The sequence below is a fragment of the Saccopteryx leptura genome, chromosome 12, assembly GCF_036850995.1.
Source record: "Saccopteryx leptura isolate mSacLep1 chromosome 12, mSacLep1_pri_phased_curated, whole genome shotgun sequence".
NCBI lineage: Eukaryota > Metazoa > Chordata > Mammalia > Chiroptera > Emballonuridae > Saccopteryx > Saccopteryx leptura.
The window spans coordinates 2,040,520-2,065,510 of record NC_089514.1 but is presented as its reverse complement, the minus strand read 5'-3'; the positions used below and the strand labels follow the sequence as shown (position 1 = coordinate 2,065,510).

Here is a 24,991-nt window from a genome sequence, read left to right as displayed (position 1 = left end):
GACTCTCCAATACACACTCAGGGTGCACACTCATACCACTCCCAAGTACACACACTCAGAGTGCACACTCAGACACTCTCCAATACACACTCACGGTGCACACTCAGACACTCTCCAATACACACTCAGAGTGCACGCTCACTCTCCAATACACACTCAGGGTGCACGCTCAGACCCTCTCCAATACACACTCAGGGTGCACGCTTAGACCCTCTCCAATACACACTCAGGGTGCACGCTCAGACCCTCTCCAATACACACTCAGGGTGCACGCTCAGACCCTCTCCAATACACACTCAGGGTGCACACTCACTCTCCAATACACACTCAGGGTGCACGCTCAGACCCTCTCCAATACACACTCAGGGTGCATGCTTAGACCCTCTCCAATACACACTCAGGGTGCACGCTCAGACACTCTCCAATACACACTCAGGGTGCACGCTCAGACACTCTCCAATACACACTCAGAGTGCACACTCACTCTCCAATACACAGGGTGCACACTCAGACACTCTCCAATACACACTCAGGGTGCACGCTCAGACACTCTCCAATACACACTCAGGGTGCACGCTCACTCTCCAATACACACTCAGGGTGCACACTCACTCTCCAATGCACACTCAGGGTGCACACTCAGACTCTCCAATACACACTCAGGGTGCACACTCATACCACTCCCAAGTACACACACTCAGAGTGCACGCTCAGACACTCTCCAATGCACACTCAGAGTGCACGCTCAGACACTCTCCAATGCACACTCAGAGCGCACACTCATACCACTCTCCAATACACACTCAGAGTGCACACTCATACCACTCTCCAATACACACTCAGAGTGCACGCTCAGACACTCCAATGCACACTCAGGGTGCACACTCAGACACTCTCCAATACACACTCAGAGTGCACACTCAGACACTCTCCAATGCACACTCAGAGTGCACGCTCACTCTCCAATGCACACTCAGGGTGCACACTCATACCACTCCCAAGTACACACACTCAGAGTGCACGCTCAGACACTCTCCAATGCACACTCAGAGTGCACGCTCAGACACTCTCCAATACACACTCAGAGTGCACACTCAGACACTCTCCAATACACACTCAGAGTGCACGCTCAGACACTCCAATGCACACTCAGGGTGCACACTCAGACACTCTCCAATACACACTCAGAGTGCACACTCAGACACTCTCCAATGCACACTCAGAGTGCACGCTCACTCTCCAATGCACACTCAGGGTGCACGCTCAGACACTCTCCAATACACACTCAGGGTGCACGCTCAGACACTCTCCAATACACACTCAGGATGCACACTCATACCACTCCAATACACACTCACGGTGCACACTCAGACACTCTCCAATACACAGAGTGCACACTCAGACACTCCGATACACACCCAGGGTGCACACTCAGACACTCCAATACACACTGACAGTGCACACTCAGACACTCTCAAGTACACACTCAGAGTGCACACTCAGATACTCTCAAGTACACACTCAGAGTGCACACTCAGACACTCCAATGCACACTCAGAGTGCACACTCAGACACTCTCCAATACACACTCAGGGTGCACACTCACTCTCCAATACACAGAGTGCACACTCAGACCCTCTCCAATACACACTCACGGTGCACACTCAGACACTCTCAAGTACACACTCAGAGTGCACACTCAGACACTCTCCAATACACACTCAGGGTGCACACTCAGACACTCTCAAGTACACACTCAGGGTGCACACTCAGACACTCTCCAATACACACTGACAGTGCACACTCAGACTCTCTAATACACACTCAGAGTGCACACTCAGACACTCTCCAATACACACTCAGTGCACACTCATTCTCCAATATACTCACAGTGCACTCATACCACTCCCAAGTACACACACAGTACACACTCAGACACTCCTAAGTACACACACTCACAATGCACTCATGCCACTCCCAAGTACACACACAGTACACACTCACACTCTCAAGTATACACACTCACAGTGCACACTCAGACACTCCCAAGTACACACACAGTACACACTCAGACACTTCCAAGTACACACACAGTGCACACTCAAGTACATACAGTGCACACTCACTCTCAAATACACACTGACAGTGCACACTCAGACATTCTCAAATACACACAGTGCACACTCAGATACTCTCAAATACACACTAACAGTACACACTCAGATACTCTCTCAAATACACAGTGCACACTCACTCTCAAATACACAGTGCACACTCAGATACACTCCCAAGTACATACACTCAGTGCACACTCACTCTCAAATACACACTCAGTGCACACTCACTCAAATACACAAGTGCACACTCAGATACTCAAATACACTCACAGTGCACACTCACTCAAATACAGTGCACTCAGATACACTCCCAAGTACACACACTCGCAGTACACACTCAGACACACTCCCAAGTCTACACGCTGATAGTACACACTTAGACACACCCCCAAGTCTACACACTCAGAGTGCACACTCAGACTCACTCCCAAGTACACACACTCATAGTACACACTCAGACACACTCCCAAGTACACACAGAGTGCACACTCAGACTCACTCCCAAGGATGGACACACAGAGTACACACTCAGACACACTCCCAAGTACACACACTCTGAGTGCACACCAGACTCACTCCCAAGTACACGCACTCACAGTACACAGACACACTCAAGTATACACACTGCACACTCAGACACACTCTCAGATACACATTCACAATACACTCAGATACTCTCAAGTATACAGACTCACACTGACAGATACTCAAGTACTCAGACTCGCTCTGCACACTCACACTCTCAAGTATACACACTGACAGTACACACTCAGACACACTCTGAAGTATACACACAGTATACACTCACACTCAAGTATACACACTGACAGTACACACACTCTCAAGTATACACACTGACAGTACACACTCAGACATACACTCAAGTATACACACTGACAGTACACACTCAGACATACTCTCAAGTATACACACAGTACACACTCACACTCAAGTTTACACACTGACAGTACACTCTCACACTCAAGTATACACACTGACAGTACACACACTCTCAAGTATACACACTGACAGTACACACTCAGACATACACTCAAGTATACACACAGTACACACTCACACTCAAGTATACACACTGACAGTATACACAAACACACTCAAGTATACAATGCACATTCAGACACACTCTCAAATACACACACATTCACATTAACACTCATACTCACAGACACACGTAATCACACTTGCTTCCCAGACATACACACTCGCAATGATACACTTGCACTCACTGATACACTTTCTCTCTCCCTCTCTCACACACACACAGCCTTTCCAGCCTCTGAGTCTGACTCCTGAAAGGGGCCTGGTGGCCGAGCTCTGGCTGTGGAGGGACAGTGACACGTCGGCTTTGCGACCCCGCTGGCTGAAGGGACGAGGTCGCGTCCCCTGCACGTCGGCCGCGCCCGGCACCAGTTCCAGAAGCCCCCAATCATCCCGGGAAGCCACTCGGGTCTATTCCTCCGGCGTTGGAAAAGCCAGAGTAGAAACATGGTAACCTGTCCTTGCATCACCATCAGATATGTCATCTTAGGGCTGAAACCAAAACTCGGACAAAGGGGACAGAAAAAGCATCTGCGTCTGCCCAGGGATACCCCCGTGGGGACCTCTAAATGTCGTTTCTAAAAGTGAGGCCCGGCAAGGCGGGAAAAGCCTGGAGCCTAAGGAAAGCTGAGACAGACACTGTGACCTGACCGTCGGCCCAGGTCCTGCGTGTGGAGATAAGACGCCGCAGAGCTCGGCCGGGCATTCCCACCGGAGCCGCCGGGGGGTCGCTGGGAGGGAGAGGCCCTTATCTCGCCTTTCCAGGGGCCTGGGGCGGGGGCGGGGGCCGGCCCCCACAGCCTCCCGGGTCTCCCCGTTCAGATGGGAAGTTCCCTCCCAGGCACGGGATTCAAATTCACACCCAACCTCCCCTCCTGCCTCTTTCCCCCAGACTCGCTGGCGGCCCCAGGGAAACACCGGACGGTGTCCTGAAACTGGACATTGGGGTGGTCCCTTCACAGAAGTATTTCTTTCCACTTATTCTCTGCAAGCCCTTGGGTTCAAAATCCACTCAGGGGTGGGACTGCGGGCCGGAGGAACTGTCCTGCGTGTCCACCCGCCCGTCCTGCTGTCTGTCCGGCCTCCCAGGTGGTGGTCACACAGCGCCCTGCCCCCTCCTTGTGTCTTCAACCCCCTGCCCCTGCCCACCGACGGCACAGATCCCAGAGGAGAGCTCTCCGCGGCCCCCCCGCGGCCCCCAGGGTCCAGGAGGGTGGGCAGGTTTCGCTGGGCAGAGGCCCAGGGTCAGGGCTGCTTGGGAGGGGGCTCCATCCCCACCACAGACCCTGCCTTCTTCCACACTGGGTGACCACACCCGTAGGCTTCCTGGGACAGTGCTGCAGACGCCTCTCGTCACACATAAAACCGAGTCACGTGACATTTCCTCCAGAGACAGACTGTAGGTGGCTTCGCGGGCTTCCCCCAAGCACCTGGCCTGCTGAGACTGTCGCGTCCACCTCTGTGGCCAGAGGCCCGAAGCCAAGGGCACCCATTCCTGACTGTTAAAATCCTCTCCAATCCCCGGGAAAGAGCAGACACGCTCGAGTGGGGTCCGGGGGGGGGGGCAAGGCCCGTGACTCTCAAACCTCCGAGGTTTATTTCTCCCCTCTTTGCTTTCGGCAAATTAGTTTCTCGTCTCTGAATCTGTCCGTCATTCCTGCCCCCTCAGAGGGTGACCTTTTAAAAGAAATGAACTATCCACTCACAGTGTCCTGCTGGGCAGGGACCCCAGGCCAGGAGGAGCACCAGCCTCTTCCACACAGAGCACCTGCACCACAGATAACCTCGGGGGGGGGGGCACGGGGGGGGGTGCTGCTCTCTCTGCATTGTTTTTTTTTTTTTTTTTTTTTTTGCTATTGAGTTGTTTTAGTTTATTGGGTGACGCTGGTTAATAAGATCATACAGCTTTCGAGAGTGCCATTCTACGACACACCGTCTGTACGCTGCACAGTGCACCCAGCCCTCCAAGTCCAGTCTCCCTCCGTCACCGTATATTTGAGCCTCTTGCCACAAGTGCAGCCAACCCAGCGGGAGAAGCTGTTTGCAAACCACAGCTCGACCCAGGGTTACTACCCAAAACCTATACAGACTACTCAACAGCAAACACACACACAGCCAGATCAAACATAAGCAGTCTCCCCCTCTCCTTCCTCTCTGTCTCTCTCTTCCCCTCCCGCAGCCGAGGCTCCATTGGAGCAAAATTGGCCCGGGCGCTGAGGATGGCTCTGTGGCCTCTGCCTCAGGCACTAGAATGACTCTGGTTGCGACAGAGCGGCACCCCAGATGGGCAGAGCATCGCCCCCTGGTGGACATGCCGGGTGGATCCTGGTCGGGCGCATGCAGGAGTCTGTCTGACTGCCTCCCCGTTTCCAGCTTCAGAAAAATACAAAAAAACAAAACAAAACAAAACATAGGCAGAGGACCTGAACAGACGCTTCTCCTGAGAAGACGCGCCAGGGGCCGTGGAGTGTTGGCACAGTCCCGGTTCCCAGCTCCAGACGGTCCCCCACGTTGGGACCTGAGCCCTGGGAGTGACATGGGACGGGGTCGCTGACAGGGTCCAATCAGTGAAAGCTTCAGTCACTTGTTGGTAGATTTAGAGATTCGCTAACAAGAGAGGGCCTCCAATACCCGTAACACAGTGGAAGACCCCCCGAGAGCCTGGCCATGGGGCTTCCCGCAGCCCTGGGGCCCGAAGGCCTGGTCTCACATCGTAGCTCCAACCCTCCCGGCCTCAGTGTCCCCACGGGAAGACGGGCTTCCGCAGTCGGTCACTCTGGTTGGTGACTTCAGAGAGCCGCTGCCCTCCTGGCGGGAGCTGAGACAACAAGGAGGAGACCACCTGCTTGTACCATTCCCCCTCGCCAGCGTGGGCACAAACCCCGCAGAAGTCAGGCCTCAGGTTCAAATGCAAAGAAGGCAGAACAGGTCAGCCGAGGCCGCTCAGTGGGCAGCCAGCCGTGGGGCCCGACCTGGGAGGCATGCCGGTGGTCAAAGGGGTGGGAGAGGGGACCCTTGGCCTCCGCCTGAGCTGCAGGACGTGAACACGCAACCTGGGGAACACGGAGCTCTTCCCAAGTGTCCCGTCTGGTCTCGCCCGGTGACACTGTGCAGACTCGAAAGTGACGCTCCCCAGGCACCCCCGGCAGTGGCAGCAGCAGGTCAAGGACGAGAAGGAAAGCAAAACCGGTCTGGCTTTGGGGACAGCCAGGAAAAGAGAAGTAAAAGGCCTCTGAGCTAAAACGGGCGAGTCCCCCCACCTCCACAGGAGCTCTGTGTCTTCACCTGACGCCCAGCTGCAGAGAGCGCACAAGGGCTCTCTCCTCACACCCAGCAGAGAGAGAGAGAGAGAGGCTGAAGCTACTCTCCCAATGAGATGAGAGAATTCAAAGTCAGGGTCCCCGAGGGACAATGAGACGCTCTCCACGCATCATGACTTTTTCCGAAATTAAGTTCAGGACCCATCTGGTCAGACAAGCGCTGGGTGTGCTTTCTGGCAACATAGTTGCACTCTGAACCCTTACGGGAAAGTCTGGAAACAGAAAAACCCAGCTCCATGGGAGGCAGGAGAGAAGTTTGCAAGAGAATGAAGGAATGAACCAGGGAAAGGAACGAGGACACAGCCCTCCCGGCTTACGGGGCTGCCGGTGCCGAGTGTGTGCCCACGGGCGATCTCTCCATTACACCAGAGTCGGTGCTCACGAGAGTACACTTGACTTAAGAAGAAAAGGTCCAAGTATTTTTAAGCTATTCTTGAAAGAATCCCAGGGTATCTAGTAGGTTCTAGAAGGAGTCCTTATCCAAAGAGGTTAATTAAAATCCACCCAAAATAAAACGGGGCAGGCACGCGCAGTTTGGAAAGTTTCATTGTGAAGAAATGTGCCCCCTTCCCCCCCCCCAGGGCTACGTGATGAGACCTTGGCTAAGGTGGGCTGTCTGTGCACTCGAGCCTTGATGTGGGGCCCAGCGTCCACCGGGCTCACCGACCGGCCAGCCGCACGTGAGCGGTCTCATGCATAATCGGGACAATCGACGCGCCCCTCCCACGTCCACTTCTCTGCGGAGACCTCGCAGATCCGACGGCCACGACGGGCACAGGGCACACATCTTAGGTCCGGCTTGAAGCGTTTGGGTGTCGACTGCTTCCCGGTCCTGCCGGCAGGAGAGCAGACAGGGAGGAAACCAAGGGTGTGCTGCTGAGACGAAAAACAGGAAACGGGTGAATTCGGTGCCCCTTCTGGGAAATGATGAAATGAAATGTGTTTCAACCCCAAGGTGTGATCATGCAAAGCCGAGTTTATCAAGGTTCTTAAGACAGATGATGTCTCCTCGTGATAAATGACTTTTTAAAATGTAAAAAAAACAACAACGAAAAACAAAAAACCCAACTGATGAAATGGTTCCATCCACTCCCCTCCTGTATCATAAAACTATAAGGACCTGGATGTTTGGGTGTTTTCTATTAATAGACAACAACAAAGATAGATAGATAGATAGAGAGAGAGAGAGAGAGAGAGAGAGAGAGAGAGCCATGTGGACAATGGTGAGGTGCTGAGGACTCCAGCGATCTCAGATCAGAATTCACAAGGTTTGTCGTCGATGGGTCTTGTTCAGAGATGTCCCTCAGAGACTCACTAAACTACCGGGACTGCTGTGTTAAAACCAACCGCTTGTGTGAGAAGGCTGGACAACTAGAAGGCTGGACAGCTAGGACCTCCAGAGGCAGGTGTTCAATCGTAAGTGTGCAAACCAGCAGCCTTGCGTTCTCTGCTCACGGAGGCTCCGTGGCCCCGGCAGGGTTCTCAAGGGACAGCATTGTCCAGGTCACTGCTGCGCCCCAGCGCGAGGTCACTGCTGCACCCCAGCGCGAGGTCACTACTGCACCCCAGCGCGAGGTCACTACTGCACCCCAGCGCGAGGTCACTACTGCACCCCAGCGCGAGGTCACTGCTGCGCCCCAGCGCGAGGTCACTGCTGCACCCCAGCGCGAGGTCACTGCTGCACCCCAGCGCGAGGTCACTGCTGCACCCCAGCGCGAGGTCACTGCTGCACCCCAGCGCGAGGTCACTACTGCACCCCAGCGCGAGGTCACTGCTGCGCCCCAGCGCGAGGTCACTACTGCACCCCAGCGCGAGGTCACTGCTGCACCCCAGCGCGAGGTCACTACTGCACCCCAGCGCGAGGTCACTGCTGCACCCCAGCGCGAGGTCACTACTGCACCCCAGCGCGAGGTCACTACTGCACCCCAGCGCGAGGTCACTACTGCACCCCAGCGCGAGGTCACTGCTGCACCCCAGCACGCAGGGACAGGGAGGCTTCGGCCGCTCGGTCTGACCGGAGATGTCCTTGCACCGATCAACACCCGGGGTGGCTGCACCAGTCCCACCGACAATCTACCTTGATGAGTAACTGATGCAAACGAGAGGGACCGAGAGCCGAGACCCGAGGGGAAACCTCGCAGCACAAACACGTTCACACCTGAGTGGCCTGTCTCTCCCGGTTCAGCGGGAGGCAGTGTCGGGCGCGGGAGGTAAGGCGGCGAGGGACCGGCTGGCGTTGCACACGAGCAGAGCAGAGCAGAGCCCGATCTGTCTCCGTCTGTCTGCCTCCGAATCCGGCCAGAGGGGTGTCCGCCCGGGGGCAGTCAGTCGCCTGCCCACACGCCGTCTCTCCCCCTCGGGGAGGGGAGCTGCTGGTGGATTCAGACACTCTACCCGTCTCACCCGTCTGGATCAGTCACTTCCCCCAGGGGCCCGACAGTGCCACCTGCCGTGTGCACGGAGAGCGCCCCCAAGACGGGCGAGGGTGGCACCACCCTCCTGAGAGACAGAGCCCCGCGTGGAGCCCAGTGTCTCCCCCACGTGCCCCTCTGGGCGAGCGGCTGTCAATGCCACCTGCCGTGTGCACGGGGAGCATCCACGAGACGGGCGAGGTGGCACCGCCCTCCTGAGAGACAGAGCTCCGCGTGGATCCCAGTGTCTCCCCCACCTGCCCCTCCGGGCGAGCAGCTGTGGGCACATGGCCGCTGGGGCGGAGGGCAACCTGGCTCCCAGCCACACGGTCACTCCCGGTGACTCAGACCCAGGCCTGCTGAGGGCCACTCCCCCACGCACCTCTCAGCTCAAACACCTCGGCCGACCTCGCTGGGGATGACGTCTTTCGGTTCCCACGTGGGTTCTCGGGATTTCCGAGCCCGGCTGAATGCGTCACCAAGACAGGCCGCCTTCTTTTTCCATAAAAGCCTTTCTCAAACTCTGCGTGGAGGGTTCCCCCTCGGCCCCAAACTTGCTTCTCACAGATCCTGTCCCGTTACCTAAGAGAGAGGACCTCGCCCCTACTTCTAGCAAGGTTAGAGTGAAACATCCACAAGATCTCGGGAGAAGTCACCAGAACGGACAGACCGGCTGGTGTTCTCGGGGCTGAGCTCCGCCGATGTTCCCCACCCGGTGCCTCCACAGCCACACCCGGCTGCCCGGGGGACGTGTGTACCGGGGGGGCCTGCTCTGAGGTCAGACCAGGACCTTCCCCTTGGCCCACGCAGAAACCAGAGCTACTGTGTCACTCCTCTGACCGGGGGTACGTCTCGCCACCTGGCCCCTTCTCCTGCCAATCTCTTAGAATCCTACCCCTTCTTGAAGGAACAGGATGGGTCATGTCCTCTAAACAGCCGACACTGCTTCATCGGAACCGACGTGGTCCCCTGCCTGTTCTGTGACACCCCTCCTGTGAAGCACCTGCGTGTCCTGTGCCCTCCCTCGGGGAAGCCTCTGTCTTTGTCGTGTCCCCCACAAGGAGTGCCCGTGGAGAGCCAGACTGCACCAGGGACACCACGAGCCCGTCTCCTGCCAGCGCCTCGCGCCACCGAGAGGACAGCGCCAGCCTTTCCCAGTGCCATTGCTCTCGGGACGGTGACAGAGCTCAGAGACGTAGGTCTAACGTCAGCAAGCGGGAGCAGCCAAGATCCCAGAGAGCAGCAGGTTTAGAATGGAGAACGGCGGGTTCACGCTGGTGGTGTGATGGGAAGAGGAGTCCATTAGCCTCGAGAGCTGTAGAACCAACCACGGACCCAAGAAGGCAGCGTTATGACTCTAAGCCCGGCCGCCATTTCTACAGGCAGTGTGACGGCGTGGGCGTGGCCGGCCTGAGCGTCCTCCTCTGTGAGGACTAGGTTGGACCCACGGAACGCCAGGACCAGCGCCCCCGCCAGTCGGTCGTAGCGTCCCAGCATCCTCAGCGCACGACCCTGCGCATCTGATTAAACGGGCGGGAGCCGCTCTCGCATAAAAATAACAGCGCGGCGATAGACCTGCTTTCTACCGGCTGCCTCGAGTTCTGGGGTGCGTGTCCACCTTCAGAAACGCTGCCTGCCTGTAACCACATCTAAGCCGGCGGTTCCATCGGTCCATCCCTGACACCAATCGGGACCCGGGCCCGCGGGTCCCCTGGGCAGAGAGCCTCTGCAGTTGTGGCAATGACGATGGCGTCCACGGGGTTCAAAGCCGCCAGACGCTGGTTCTGATCTCGGTGCCGTGGTAACCAGGACGCGGCACCTCACAGAGGTGTCTCACCTCAAAGGACCTGCCAAAAATAACTTGCTCAACGTAGGTATCCGGCTCTCGTGCTCTCCTCTCGAGGTGAGGATTTTGTTGACAGCCCACGTGTGTGGGCCCTCCCGTGAGATCACTATCAGCAGTCATTTTATTGTTTTTCTTGGCCAGGACTCGGGCGCTTCCCATGGCTTCCGAAACGCCAGACACGTCCCTGCCGGCGAGGGGCTGGCAGCACAGGGAAGACCTCAAAGAATCTGTTTTTCTGACAAACTCAGGAAAACGTTGAACCTCTTCCCTTATCTCTGAGTGAGCCCTTTGGAAAGCATCACCCACTGACCCACTGACCCACTGACCCACTGACCGGAGGCGTCTTTCTGGAATGGGCGTTCCCGAAACACCCCCGGTCCAGGGTGGGGAAGAACATCTTGGGATTGTTCTGTCTTCTTCCCAAGTAAAAGAGAGAAGATACTTTGTATTTCTATTGTGGTGAAACGTCTCTCCCTCTGTTAGTTCTGTGGATGTTGGGAGGGGAGCCTTCCGGGTCCGAGGACTCGGGAAAGCGGGACTAAGAATTCGACAAACCCCGTCGTGGAAGCTCTGGGGGGCCGCACACACTGCCCCGCGGGGAGCTGCCCACACGCCCGTCTCTCGCAGCCCAGCACGCTGCCTTCCCGAGCGCCCGTTCCCCGAAGCTGTCTCAGGAGCCATTCTGCGTCCTCAGGGACCTCCCTCCGAAACTCGGAGGGGCCATGATGTGAGGTGGTCTACGCTGACCGTTGACACCGAGCTCCGGAAATTTTGAATGTAAGGAAGGGCCGGTTTGCTTAAGGGAAATATTTTCGCTTACAACAGTAAAACATCAAACTCAGTTAGAAATGCGGCAGACACAGCTACCTGCCTGGCTAGCGTCACCTGGAACACAGGGGGACGGAGAAATATTCCAGCGGGGACGACGGCCCATTTTTCTGCTTTCGCTCTGAGGCACGGTGTGAGTTTTGCTCATTTTAGGGAACTTGCAAAAGAGTGTTCAATGGTTTCAAAAGCCTGGCTTTGACCTTCGGCCGGGTCGCTGACGACTGCTCCGAACTGCTCGCTTCCTTGTGCTCACACTGGCACACACACTCGCACACACACTCGCACACACACTTGCACACACACTCGCAGTGAGAGCAAGCCCGGGAATCGGTGCAGGGACCAGGCGGAGGCCTCCACGGCCCAGGTGTGCCGATTTCATTAAAAAAAAAAAAAAAATAGCAGACGTATCTGAATTTTTTTTTAAAGCCTATGTTTTTAGCCAGGCACCTTGCAAAGTTGCTGGGGCAGCAGCATCTCCAGGGAGGACGTTCTCTCCTTCTCGACGGCACCTGCGCCCGGCTGCGCGCAGTGTAACCAGGTGAAGTGACACACGGCGCCCGCGAGGCAGCGACCACTGTTAGATCCCGTCCTGAGGTCCAGACAGCGGAGGCACAGACCCAGGACGGGGGGCGGGGGGACCCACCTCCAGGGCCGGCCCTGCGAGGCTGACACCCGCGTCCTCTGTGGACGGTGGCCGTGGGGCCAGGCTGCAGCTGCCCGCGGGCCACGTGCTGCGTGGGGCCAGCGTGGGTCAGCGAAGCTCCCGTCCCCCTCGGCTCTCCGCCCTTCGGACCAGAATCGGGGATGAAGTTCCAAAGCGCGTAAGATCTGTTTACCGCCCGTGCTTTAGAGGTGACACAGGTGAACGGGCAGGATTATAGGATCACTGGGGCACGCCATTTCCCCCGTCCCCGAGGACAGAAGGGGGTGCGGACAGAGGCGGCCCCGTCGAAGGCTGCGTGCGGCCAGGCTGGGCTTTCTCTGCCGGGCGTGCGTTTTCAGGAAGGACGCCGGCACCCTGAGCAAAGCCCAGGTAGAGCGAGGACAGAGAGAAGCGGCAAAGCCAAGGTAAAGACGTGCTTACGTCCCTGTGCCGGGGACAGCGCGGACGTGCGTCGGCCAGCGGAAGGGACTGTCCAGAGGACCAGCGTGGGGCGAGAAGGGCTCTCGCTCGCACAAGCAAGCACGGACCCCACAGCGGCTGCAGGGCTGGCTCGGGGTAGAAGCACGTGTTGTCCAAGGTTCTGATCATCGGTGTCTCTTGCAGCCTGCACCACAGGGCGTCCCACGGGCGGGTCCACCCCGGCTGGCGCTGGCCCATCACCTGCCAGGGAGGCTGCGGGACTCACGCCCGGGGGCTCCTGAGCGCTCAGCGGTGTGCGTCTGGGACGTCTCAGGGGAGCGGGAATCGTCTGCGCAGTGACACAGCCGTGAGCTCAGGAGCCGTGGGCGGGGCTGGCTGCGTGGGGGGCGTGGGCGGCGGAGGAATCGGTGCTGGAAGCTGTTGTAACTGTTACATTGTTTCATTCACGTGCAGACAGAAGCTACGATTCAGCCTCTCACTGGGGGGGAGGGGGGGGTCATACCGTGGTGACCGTGCTCCGTGTCGGCAGCCACGCACTTCCACGCCTCGAGTTACAAAGGTCAATGGAAAACCAGCCGGCCGATGTTCAGAACCAGGCAGAACACTCGGGGGCCCAGGAAGGGGGTTTCGTCTAACTTTCCTCGTTGTTTTCTCCCTTTCCAGCCGTTGTTCTCGCTCTGCTCAGCTCTCCCTCCGGAAGGCAAACTCTGAGCCTCCGAATCTTACGTTTCCTGGTCACCCCACGCCAAGCAATGTGCCTGGGACACAGGAGGCCCTTCACAAGCATCCGTGTCACAAATTAACCCCCCCTTAAGTCAGCTCAGCCCCCCTCAAAGTGCTCTCTGCCTTCTGGAATGACGACCCCCAAACCCACCTCGAAAGCAGTGGGAGGGTCGCCTGTCGTTGTGTGTGTGTGCGTGCTTGCGTGTGCGTGCGTGTGCGTGTGTGTGCATGCGTGCATGCATGCGTGTGCGTGCGTGTGCATGCGTGTGCGTGTGTGTGTGTGCATGCATGCGTGTGCGTGTGTGTGGGCAGCTCACTGAGCTTCCTGAGGGAACCAGCTCTTATCAGCTGTGGTTCCCGGGACCCCTGGTCCAGGAGCTGGCACTGGACTCAGGGGCTGCTCTTTGAAGACCCCATGGCTTGATTTCCATGTCAATAAGCATTCCGATTTCTCCTCAGCTTTGGAGGCCGGAGAGGATACAGCAAAGTCAGAATAACCACCTGGGCACAGCTTAGTAAGAAGGCGACTCAACCTCGGGGCGCAGGGATCGCTTCGGAGATCCCGGGATGCTGTTACTTCAGGTGGCCCGTCCCGTCCCGTCGGGGTCAGGGTCGGGGTCAGGGTCGGGGTCAGGGTCAGGGTCGGGGTCCCGGTCAGGGTCGGGGTCCTGGTCAGGGTCGGGGTCGGGGTCCTGGTCAGGGTCGGGGTCCCGGTCAGGGTCGGGGTCGGGGTCGGGGTCCGGGTCGGGGTCGGGGTCTGGGTCGGGGTCCCGGTCGGGGTCAAGGTCAGGGTCGGGGTCGGGGTCAGGGTCGGGGTCGGGGTCGGGGTCAGGGTCAGGGTCGGGGTCCCGGTCGGGGTCAGGGTCAGGGTCGGGGTCGGGGTCCGGGTCGGGGTCGGGGTCTGGGTCGGGGTCCCGGTCGGGGTCAGGGTCAGGGTCGGGGTCGGGGTCAGGGTCGGGGTCGGGGTCAGGGTCAGGGTCAGGGTCAGGGTCGGGGTCGGGGTCAGGGTCGGGGTCGGGGTCCCGGTCAGGGTCAGGGTCAGAGTCAGGGGGAAGACCAGCAGGGCCGCCCTGACGGCCTCCAGACAGTGAGCCGGTCCTGACCGTGCAGAAGACCCTCAGACACTCTCTTCCCTGACTCTCCGGGCGAGGTCTGCCCTGCACGGGCGGGCGACGTGTCGTCTCCCTTCCTTAGTGCGAATGGCTGCCGCCCCCTGCCCGTCTCTGCTCAGTTTCCCCCGGACGGACGGACGGGCGGGTGAGACGCTGCTTCCCGACCCTCAGCTCCCTCCGGAGAGGGTCCGCGGGCACCACCCGTCCCGCGAGGAGAGGAGGGGCCCCCGCCCGCCAGGATGTCGCAGTCTGGCCGCAGGGACGGGGTGACACCGTGGCCCCCGGGGTCTAACGCTGCTGCCGCACGGCCGGGGCCGGCCCCCCGGAGCGGGAGGTTCCCAGGTGAGCGCAGGTGAACCCAGGTGGGAGGCGGGAAGGGGGAAGAGCAGGTCGAGAGGAGACACGGACGGCTGGCCCTCCCGGGCCGGCCATGAGGAGAGAGAAAGGACTCGGGAAGGCTGCAGAGTGACCACATCCAGGGTGAAAGGGACAGAGAAAGGAACGCAGAGGTCAACGAGGGAGGTGGCCCGTCCGTCTGTCTGGACGTGAGGAGACGCTCGCAGAAAACACGTGAAAAAAAAAAATGTCGATCCTTCCCGACACGGTCAGGCAAAAGAACGAGGTTTGAGGGTAACATTTGGGGGAGAGGGGGGGTCCCTTCCGCGGGCTCTGCAGGGGGGGCGGCCGAGCTCTGGGGCCCAGCCGCGCGGAGGGCGGGGCCACAGCCGCCGCTCACACCTGGGGCTGCGTCAAACCCTCCACGCGGGCCGGACTCCTCCCGGGCAGGGGTCTCTTCAGGGTGAAGTTATAAGTCATCCCAGAAAGTCATTCTCCCTACTTTATAATCAGAACTTCTTTCTGAACAAAACAATGATAGCGTCTGCCAGGTTAGTTCAATGACTTATGTAAAGGTCTAATTCCCAATGGACTGGTGACCGTCTCTGAAAGAGAAGGAAAACCTAGCGTCCAGTGGTCTAGAGAGAGTGAGCTCGGGGCTCTGAAGGGCACAGCAGGGAGGGGCTGCTGATTAGGTGAGTGATGGGAGAAGTCGGCCCCCACAAACCAGTCCTGGCCCCCCCACGCTCTCAGGAGGTGGGTCCTGGAACCCAGTCCCGAGAACAGCGTCACACGCCATGTACACTTCCCGGAGGAACCTGCATCCTCCACGGCTACAGCCAGCAACCGCTTCCCGGCACGGCCCTCTGGACAGAGACGTCGTTCTTGTCAACGACTCCTGCACCAGGGGAGCCCTGTCCAGCGCTCTCAGCAAGCAGCGAAAAGCAAGAGCCAGGGACCTTGAGATCTGTGTGACTCTGTCTCTCTTCATTCCGCCACCCGCCCTGGGACTCGAGGTTACCAACTGCGCAGGTGAGCCATACCTGAGGGTGCCGGGACAGCCTTTCCGCTCTGCCTTCTAAAAGGGCTTATTCCTGGGCCAAATAATAGAACCTTGATGGAACTGTATCTGAGATCAATTTTAAAAGAATGGAAGGAAGAAACACAGGCAGGGAGGGAGGGAAGCAAGGAAGGAAAGAAGGAAGGAAAGAGGGAAGGAAGGAAGGAAGGAAGGAAGGAAGGAAGGAAGGAAGGAAGGAAGGAAGGAGGGAAGGAAGGAAGGAAAGAGGGAAGGAAGGAAGGAAAGAGGGAAGGAAGGAAAGAGGGAAGGAAAGAGGGAAGGAAGGAAGGAAGGAAGGAAAGGGAAGGAAGGAAGGAAGGAAGGAAGGAAGGAAGGAAGGAAGGAAGGAAAGGAGGAAGGAAGGAAGGAAGGAAAGAGGGAAGGAAGGAAGGAAGGAAGGAAGGAAGGAAGGAAGGAAGGAAAGAGGGAAAGAAGGAAGGAAGGAAGGAAGGAAGGGGGAAAAGAAGAGGTGGACGAGGAGAGAAAGAGAAAGAGAGAGGGAGAAACATAGAAAGAAGGAAATAGAGAAAAAAGGGAAGGAAAGAAGAAAGGAGGAGAGGGAATGGGGAGAGATAGAAAAAGAAAATGGGAAGAAAAGAAGGAAAAAAGAAAACAAAGGAGAAAAGGAAGGAAGAAAGGAAAGAAGGAAAGCTGAGAGGGAGAGGGAGGGAGAAAGTCGGGAAGGGGGCAGAAGACACACAGGAAGACAGGAAGAAGACAGAGGATCACAGACACAGCAGCATGGGCAGTGGGCAGCGGCCGTGCCCCGGGCTGCCGGTGTGACCCTGGACCACAGCGTGCTCGGGAAACAGCAGCCGCATGGGCACACACTGTCTCCTGGAACGCAGGGGCACCAGCCCATGAGCACACGGCGTCCCCTGCACAGGAAGGCTGGGGCTGGGGCTGTCACGGTGTCCCCTGCACAGGAAGGCTGGGGCTGGGGCTGTCATGGTGTCCCCTGCACAGGAAGGCTGGGGCTGGGGCTGTCACGATGTCCCCTGCACAGGAAGGCTGGGGCGGGGCTGTGCACAGCTCAGCTTGGCCGGGGCTGGGGTGCCCTGCCTGGTCCATCGGGACACAGGTGCTCAGATGAAGCCCAGGCTGCTCCCCCCTCCCCCCCCAAATTAAAAAGAGCCTCTCTTTGGCCACCTGATGTGTTGCTTCACCAGGTTGCAGCAACGTCTTTTAAGAAGTTGTCAAGGAGTTTCATCCTGCATATTTCTGCAGAGAACTTCACCCACGGGACGGTTTCCTTCCTGTTTGTCTTCTGCCCCCTTCCTGACTTCCTCCCTCCCTCTCCCTCTCAGCTTTTCTTCTTTCCTTTCTTCCTTCCTTCTCTCCTTTGTTTTCTTTTTTCCTTCTTTTCTTCCCATTTTCTTTTTCTATCTCTCCCCATTCCCTCTCCTCCTTTCTTCTTTCCTTCCCTTTTTTTCCTCTTTCTTTCCTTTCTTATTTCCTTCTTTCTATGTTTCTCCCTCTCTCTTTCTCTTTCTCTCCCCGACCACCTCTTCTTCTCCCCCTTCCTTTCTTCCTTCTTTCCTTCCTCTTTTCCTTCCTCTGCTGGAATGAAACTTGCATCCACGGAGCCATCGCCTGGTTTCACAAACTCAAAGGGATGTCCCACCCCACCTATGACCACAGGGTCTCCGTGTGCCAGAGTAATATGAATGGCTGAAATCTTAGACTGACTAGAATATCTTTCTGTATCCAACTCAGCTGCGAAGCTTTGGCAAACTGATCTGTCTCAGACCATAGCATTCCGCCTACTCTCACGACTTTGCGCTATTATTCAAACGCCGACCGGACCTGTAGCTCCGGCAGACCCACGGAAAACAGATCCGAACGAGGTGAAGAGGGGATTGGGATCTCTAGATTTTTCTTGAAATCAACTGTGGTGGCAAATGGGAGGACTAAAGACAAGTGTTCGTATTCATCGGTGGTGACAATTGAGAGGCGCTTTTAAAGAGAAACTGATTAAAAACACACACACATACAAAACCACTTTAGTGAGTTGATAAATCAACTAGGTCTGGGCTAAACGTCAGCAAGGATTCATCTTAAAACCTTTCCTCTCGTACAACGACACCCTCTTCTCCACAACCCACGATGTGGCCTCCACAGGTAACCCGGCTGGCAGGCAGCTTCCGAGCACTTGCCGTGCGGCCAGGTGGAACTGGGGTGCACTGTGAGGGCAAGAGGTTCACTGGGTTCCAAAGACAAAAAACAAAACACCCCCCCCCAAAAAAACCAAACGAATAAACTACCCAAGGATTGTTGCTGTCGATTGCATGTTTAATTGAGTTAATAAAACACATGAAAATTCATCCTACTTGACCCTGGCCGGTTGGCTCAGTGGTAGAGCGTCGGCCTGGCGTGCAGGAGTCCCGGGTTCGATTCCCGGCCAGGGCACACAGGAGAAGCACCCATCTGCTTCTCCACCCCTCCCCCTCTCCTTCCTCTCTGTCTCTCTCTCTCTTCCCCTCCTGCAGCCAAGGATCCATTGGAGCAAAGTTGGCCCGGGCGCTGGGGATGGCTCTGTGGCCTGTGCCTCAGGCGCTAGAATGGCTCTGGTTGCAACAGAGCAACGCCCCGGAGGGGCAGAGCATCACCCCCTGGTGGGCATGCCGGGTGGATCCCGGTCGGGCGCATACGGGAGTCTGTCTGACTGCCTCCCCATTTCCAACTTCAGAAAAATACAAAAAAAAAAAAAAATTCATCCCACTTGTCCTGTTTCTCTTCTGGAATGTGGGTGCATGAAGACGGAGAATCGCCTAGGCAGGTTTACTATATTTTCCGGGGACCGCGCTCCCCTAGAGCAGGGGTCCCCAAACTTTTTTCACAGGGGGCCAGTTCACTGTCCCTCAGACCGTTGGAGGGCCAGACTATAAAAAAAAAACTATGAACAAATCCCTATGCACACTGCACATATCTTATTTTAAAGTAAAAAAACAAAACGGGAACAAATACAATATTTAAATAAAGAACAAGTAAATTTAAATCAACAAACTGACCAGTATTTCAATGGGAACTATGCCCCTCTCACTGACCACCAATGAAAGAGGTGCCCCTTCCGAAGTGCGGCAGGGGCCGGATAAATGGCCTCAGGGGGCCGCATGCGGCCCACAGGCCGTAGTTTGGGGACCCCTGCCCTAGAGCATTTGGTTTACATAGTCCACAGCACAGAAATGCGGGCTGTCATTCATCCATGAAGCCTCGCTCCCAAACAAGGGCTGTTTGAAGTGGCCATGTCTCCTGAGGGCTGCCTGCCCAGGGCCCCGGGCTTCACACTCTGCACACACAGGGCAGGATGCCTTCCGGGTGAGTTTCAGAAGTCACGCTATCTGTCCGTAATTTAAAACACACACACACACACACAGACACACACACACACACACACAAGCAAGCAAACAAACAAACAAAACAGTTGTTGAAATGGGAAAGAAACAAACCCATGAACAAGTATAACCCCGAACAGAATTTTTATCGCCCTCGGCTACAAAGTCAAATATAGAAAACAGTATTGAGACTGTGTGTTCGTAATTATCACCCTCGGCTACAAAGTCAAATATAGAAATCAGTATTGAGACTGTGTATCCGTAATAACAGCCACTACTTTAACGGCCGCTACTTGAACGTTATGAGTCAACAGCAGGGTTTGGAATGAGAAAATAACTGTTGCCTTCTCAGGATTTAAAGCACTTCACTGAAATGACCACAGCATTCTTCACGGAGCCTGAGCCTGGCCCAAACTGGCAGACACTGGACTGCTAAGCTTCAGTCAAGGGGTGGCTTCAGCAGCTCATAGTTAATTGTCATGATTTAACGTTATGAGGGGGACAGAGGCAAACAGCGCCCTGGGGGTGCCGGCAGGGTCTTATTTTTATTGCGATCCTGCGTAACTGGGGAGTGTGGAGGTAGGGCAGAAGCAGCAAAATTCTGCTGGATTCTAAGCATCATAAAAATAATCACAGAGGTGCCTGCAGGGCCCTATAAAACTTCTTTTTCTCATTTTAGCAGGATTTCACCTTTCGTGTGACAAGAGTCCTTCATGCTGAAAAAGACGGCGGTGGGCCTTTGCCTGCCTGGCACGCCGTAACCGCCGCCTGAACCCTGGATTCCGGGGCTCCATCACCCCTACCCAGTGGGGAAAGACACACGTCTTCACACACGATTCGCAGGAATCACGCCCGGGTGGCTTCAGTGGAAATCGACAGCCTGCAGCCATGTCCCTGGTGGGGGAAGTTCTCCCCTGGCTGGCAGTCTCGCAGAGACACGCCCGGGACCTGCCACCCAGAGATCCCTGCGAGCTGAGCTCAGCCCTGAGAGGAGGGCAGAGACGGCCGCCGACGCCAGCTGCCTCGAGCGGGAACGGGTGGAGAGTCCCCATCCCACGGTCACCAGCTTCTGACGGCCCCCCGGCCACCTCCGTGCCGCTAGGCCCCTGCGGAGAAAGTGCCCTGCCAGAGCCACTGCCGACCTGGGGGCCACCACCAAAGAGGCTGCCTCTCCTAGATCCGGACACACGTCCCAGGGTTCTGTGGAGACCCAGGAAATCCAATTGTTTGGAGAACACCAGGTCCCATCCCGTTTTCAAGAACAGCACCAGGCTAATAATAACAACAATCCCTTTCCTGGGAAAAGAACATATTAACGGAATACAGACAGCTCTTGTTTTGCATGGTGCCACGTTCTTCACACCAAACTAACAGCGGTAGTATTACTATGAGGACAACGGATCCTTTTCTAATGACACTCTTCCCAGCAACAAAACCAAAATGCTCAAGAAGTCTTCTGTTTACCAAAAAAAAAAAAAAAAAAAAAAAAAAAAGAGCCTAGTTGGTTAGACATTTCCAGTTTGTGACATAACAGCCGAGAGTCATCTGTGATCAGCTCCCGTCGGACCACCTGTGCACAGCCTGACTTTCCACGGGCTCCCCGACAGGCTCACTCTGGGGTAACACCCTCCCCCACCCCCACAATTCCTGCTCTCCGTGGTAGCTTTGTCAAGACACCAAGACCCTAAGCCAGTGCCACGCAGGCGGGCAAACCAGCTCTCATAAAGCAAAGCAACAAAAATACCCTGAATGGCGGCCATTGCCGCTTTCTGTGGTGTAAATTCTTCCAACCGCAGTTGCCTTGAGCCGCCAGCAGCTGAACCAGAGCCCAGCCTCTCTGGATCTGTCCCGGTCCCCCCTGGTCCTCCCTGGATCTGTCCCGGTCCCCCCTGGTCCTCTCTGGATCTGTCCCGGTCCCCCCTAGTCCTCTCTGGATCTGTCCCGGTCCCCCCTGGTCCTCCCTGGATCTGTCCCGGTCCCCCCTGGTCCTCTCTGGATCTGTCCCGGTCCCCCCTAGTCCTCTCTGGATCTGTCCCGGTCCCCCCTGGTCCCCCCTGGTCCTCTCTGGATCTGTCCCGGTCCCCCCTGGTCCCCCCTGGTCCTCTCTGGATCTGTCCCGGTCCCCCCTGGTCCTCCCTGGATCTGTCCCGGTCCCCCCTGGTCCTCCCTGGTCCTCCCTGGATCTGTCCCGGTCCCCCCTGGTCCTCCCTGGATCTGTCCCGGTCCCCCCTGGTCCTCCCTGGATCTGTCCTGGTTCCCCCTGGTCCTCTCTGGATCTGTCCCGGTCCCCCTGGTCCTCCCTGGATCTGTCCTGGTCCTCCCTGGTCCTCCCTGGATCTGTCCCGGTCCCCCCTGGTCCTCCCTGGATCTGTCCCGGTCCCCCCTGGTCCTCTCTGGATCTGTCCCGGTCCCCCCTGGTCCTCTCTGGATCTGTCCCGGTCCCCCCTGGTCCTCCCTGGATCTGTCCCGGTCCCCCCTGGTCCTCCCTGGATCTGTCCCGGTCCCCCCTGGTCCTCCCTGGATCTGTCCCGGTCCCCCCTGGTCCTCTCTGGATCTGTCCCGGTCCCCCCTGGTCCTCCCTGGATCTGTCCTGGTCCCCCCTGGTCCCCCCTGGTCCTCCCTGGATCTGTCCCGGTCCCCCCTGGTCCCCCCTGGATCTGTCCCGGTCCCCCCTAGTCCTCTCTGGATCTGTCCCGGTCCCCCCTGGTCCTCCCTGGATCTGTCCCGGTCCCCCCTGGTCCCCCTGGTCCTCCCTGGATCTGTCCCGGTCCCCCCTGGTCCCCCCTGGATCTGTCCCGGTCCCCCCTAGTCCTCTCTGGATCTGTCCCGGTCCCCCCTGGTCCTCCCTGGATCTGTCCCGGTCCCCCCTGGTCCCCCCTGGTCCTCCCTGGATCTGTCCCGGTCCCCCCTGGTCCCCCCTGGATCTGTCCTGGTCCCCCCTAGTCCTCTCTGGATCTGTCCCGGTCCCCCCTGGTCCTCCCCGGATCTGTCCCGGTCCCCCCTGGTCCTCCCTGGATCTGTCCCGGTCCCCCCTGGTCCCCCCTGGTCCTCCCTGGATCTGTCCCGGTCCCCCCTGGTCCTCCCTGGATCTGTCCCGGTCCCCCCTGGTCCTCCCTGGATCTGTCCCGGTCCCCCCTGGTCCCCCCTGGTCCTCCCTGGATCTGTCCCGGTCCCCCCTGGTCCCCCCTGGATCTGTCCTGGTCCCCCCTAGTCCTCTCTGGATCTGTCCCGGTCCCCCCTGGTCCTCCCCGGATCTGTCCCGGTCCCCCCCTGGTCCTCCCTGGATCTGTCCCGGTCCCCCCTGGTCCCCCCTGGTCCTCCCTGGATCTGTCCCGGTCCCCCCTGGTCCTCCCTGGATCTGTCCCGGTCCCCCCTGGTCCCCCCTGGTCCTCCCTGGATCTGTCCCGGTCCCCCCTGGTCCTCCCTGGCTCGAGCGTGCCACCCACTTGGACGCCTGTCCTGAGCTCCCGACAAGCCTTCTGTCATTGCCCCAAAAATCCTAACAGGAGAAGGGTTTACAGCTCGGGCCGGAGCTGCGGTGATGTGTGAACCGTGGTTCCTGCCGGGCTTATCTGGAAGGCGCAGGCCTGGCCTTAGTCAGACGGGGGGTTAGCCAGCAGGCAGCCTCTTGGGAGGCCAGCTTCCCCTGGACCACGATGCCACCCGACGGACCTGGTTCTGTGGAAACTGCGGGACACCAGTCGGCTCGGCTCTGCCTCAACCTTTTTTTTTTTTTTTTTTTTTTTTGCTTTTGCATAAAAGCAGGGGAAGCTTTCTTTTTTTTTTTTCTCTAGGGTTATATTTACACTTCCCAAATGTCCTAACCAGATAGGACAGGTGGCAAACAGCAACCACAGCGCAAAACCTTTTTTTTTTTTTTTCCATTTCTTTCTGAAACCCCAAGTCGAAGGAAAGTTAACGAAATGATGTCGGTTGGTTGCTTTAGACAGGGCGCTAAACTCTTCTCTCAACACAGATGGAGCAAAGGAAGCAAAGAGCACCGGGACCAGCCCGCCTAACCTCTCGGCCCCGGCGGGGGGATATAAGGGTCCGCATCTTCCTCCGTCGGCCAGCCAGGTGCCCCGGGGACCCCCCGCAGGCGGGCTGGCAGAATGGAACGAAGATAAGATGAACCCTGGTTTCTGGGCGTAAAAATAAACACCTCTTCAGTTAACATCTTCCGAGGCAGGAAGTTAAAACTGGAAGTACAGTTAGAAACGCCAGGATCTGAGCTTTGACCAACTTTTTCTGAGCTCAGTTTTTCTACAGATATTATCTATCTATCTATCTATCTATATATATACAAACACACACACACACACACACACACACACATATATATATAATGCCTATGTCAGGTTTTGGAACACAATGTCTGTATTTAAAAAAAAAAAATCTTAATTATCAGCTACAAATTGTCCCCCCCCCCCCCCCGCGTGCAACGCTCTCCCGCGTGAGACGGGCTGAACCGCGTGTGGTCGGCAGAGGCGCTGAGGTTCAACCGTGGGGCGCGAATTGGGTTCTCACCCGGGAAGGACGTGGGGCGTCTGTGGGGTCCTGGTGTCCAGGGTGAGGGGTGACGTGGGTGGCTAAACACCCCACCACGGGAAGGGCGGTCTCTGCCCCGAGTGCCCCCTGCACGACGAGCTTACTTCCCTTCGCCTCCACTGGGAGCCCCCCTCGACCGTCCTCCGCTGTCTGCCTGAGCCAGGAGGGCCACCGCCCCCCACGGTCACTCTCTCACTCATCCCCTCATTCTGGCCACGGGTCTCGGACACTTCTGGATGCCGGGACAGCAGGGAGCCAGTCCCAGAGGAGCGCGTCCCGGGCCGGTGGTGACAGGTGTGGCCAGGAGGGGACTGTAGGGTGGGGGGCGAGGAGGTGGCACTGCCACGTGGCCCGGGGGACCCAGGGGGACCTCTCTCTGTGGAACTTCTCTGTGGAGACTGAATGCAGGGAGGGAGAGGGCCACGTGGACACTCGTGGTCAATGGGAACGCGTTCTGGTCCAAGGAAGAACCGCAGCCAGCTCCGGGGACCCACTTGGGCTGTTCCCTGTTCATCCTTTCTCTCCATCAGCTGCCTCCTAATGGCCTTCAAACATACATCAACCTTCTTCTCTTACAGAAGTAAACCCGGAAATTCTCCCTGGCTGTGCACCCCGCCACCCTGCTCCCAGCCCCGGCTGCTTCTCGGTCCCCTTCCCACACCTGGACATCCCCTGGGCCCCCCCCCCCGCACTGCCGTCCACGACCCTCACCATCGTCTTCCACGTTCAACCCGGGCCCCCGCCCCTACGGAGCTGCTCCCAGGAGGCGGACCACCGGTCTCCGAGGGCCCCTTCCTCCGGGACTGTCCTCCCTACCCTGTCTCCCTCTTCTTCCTCTTCCTCAGGGGCTGGCTTCCCCGGTGGTTTTCCTTCTAGACCTTTCCCCAAATGAGACAACACATTCTCCACCTCCATCCTCACTGTCCCTTCCAGACCATTCCACACAGGGGCCCCGCCAGCTCCCCGACACGCCCGCCATCACTGATTTAATGTCGGTGCACCAACACGCCGGGGTGTTCCCCGAAGACCATGACTCCTGAATGTCTCGCAGTGACGGACGAAGAGGCAGGAACACAAAACTCAGCCTGGACTGTGACAGGGGACGCCGCCAACCTGTTACATCAGTGGTCCCCAACCTGTTTTTGGGCCACGGACCGGTTTAACATCAGAAAATATTTTCACGGACTGGCCTTTAAGGTGTGGGACGGATAC

General features: G+C 57.5%; 1 protein-coding gene across 6 annotated transcripts in view; it reads right to left on the bottom strand.

Annotated features, from left to right (window-relative positions):
• The window catches only part of IKZF1 (IKAROS family zinc finger 1), a 107,283-nt gene that overhangs the window by 48,067 nt on the left and 34,225 nt on the right, over positions 1-24,991 (bottom strand). Inside the window, exon 1 of one of the 6 annotated variants that reach the window (XM_066354064.1) lies at positions 23,759-23,898. The exons of the other annotated variants lie outside the window; for them this stretch is intronic. The gene's annotated coding sequence lies outside the window, so the exon portion shown is untranslated. Of the gene's footprint in view, positions 1-23,758; positions 23,899-24,991 lie in introns of those variants that run through there. 6 annotated transcript variants of the gene reach the window in all.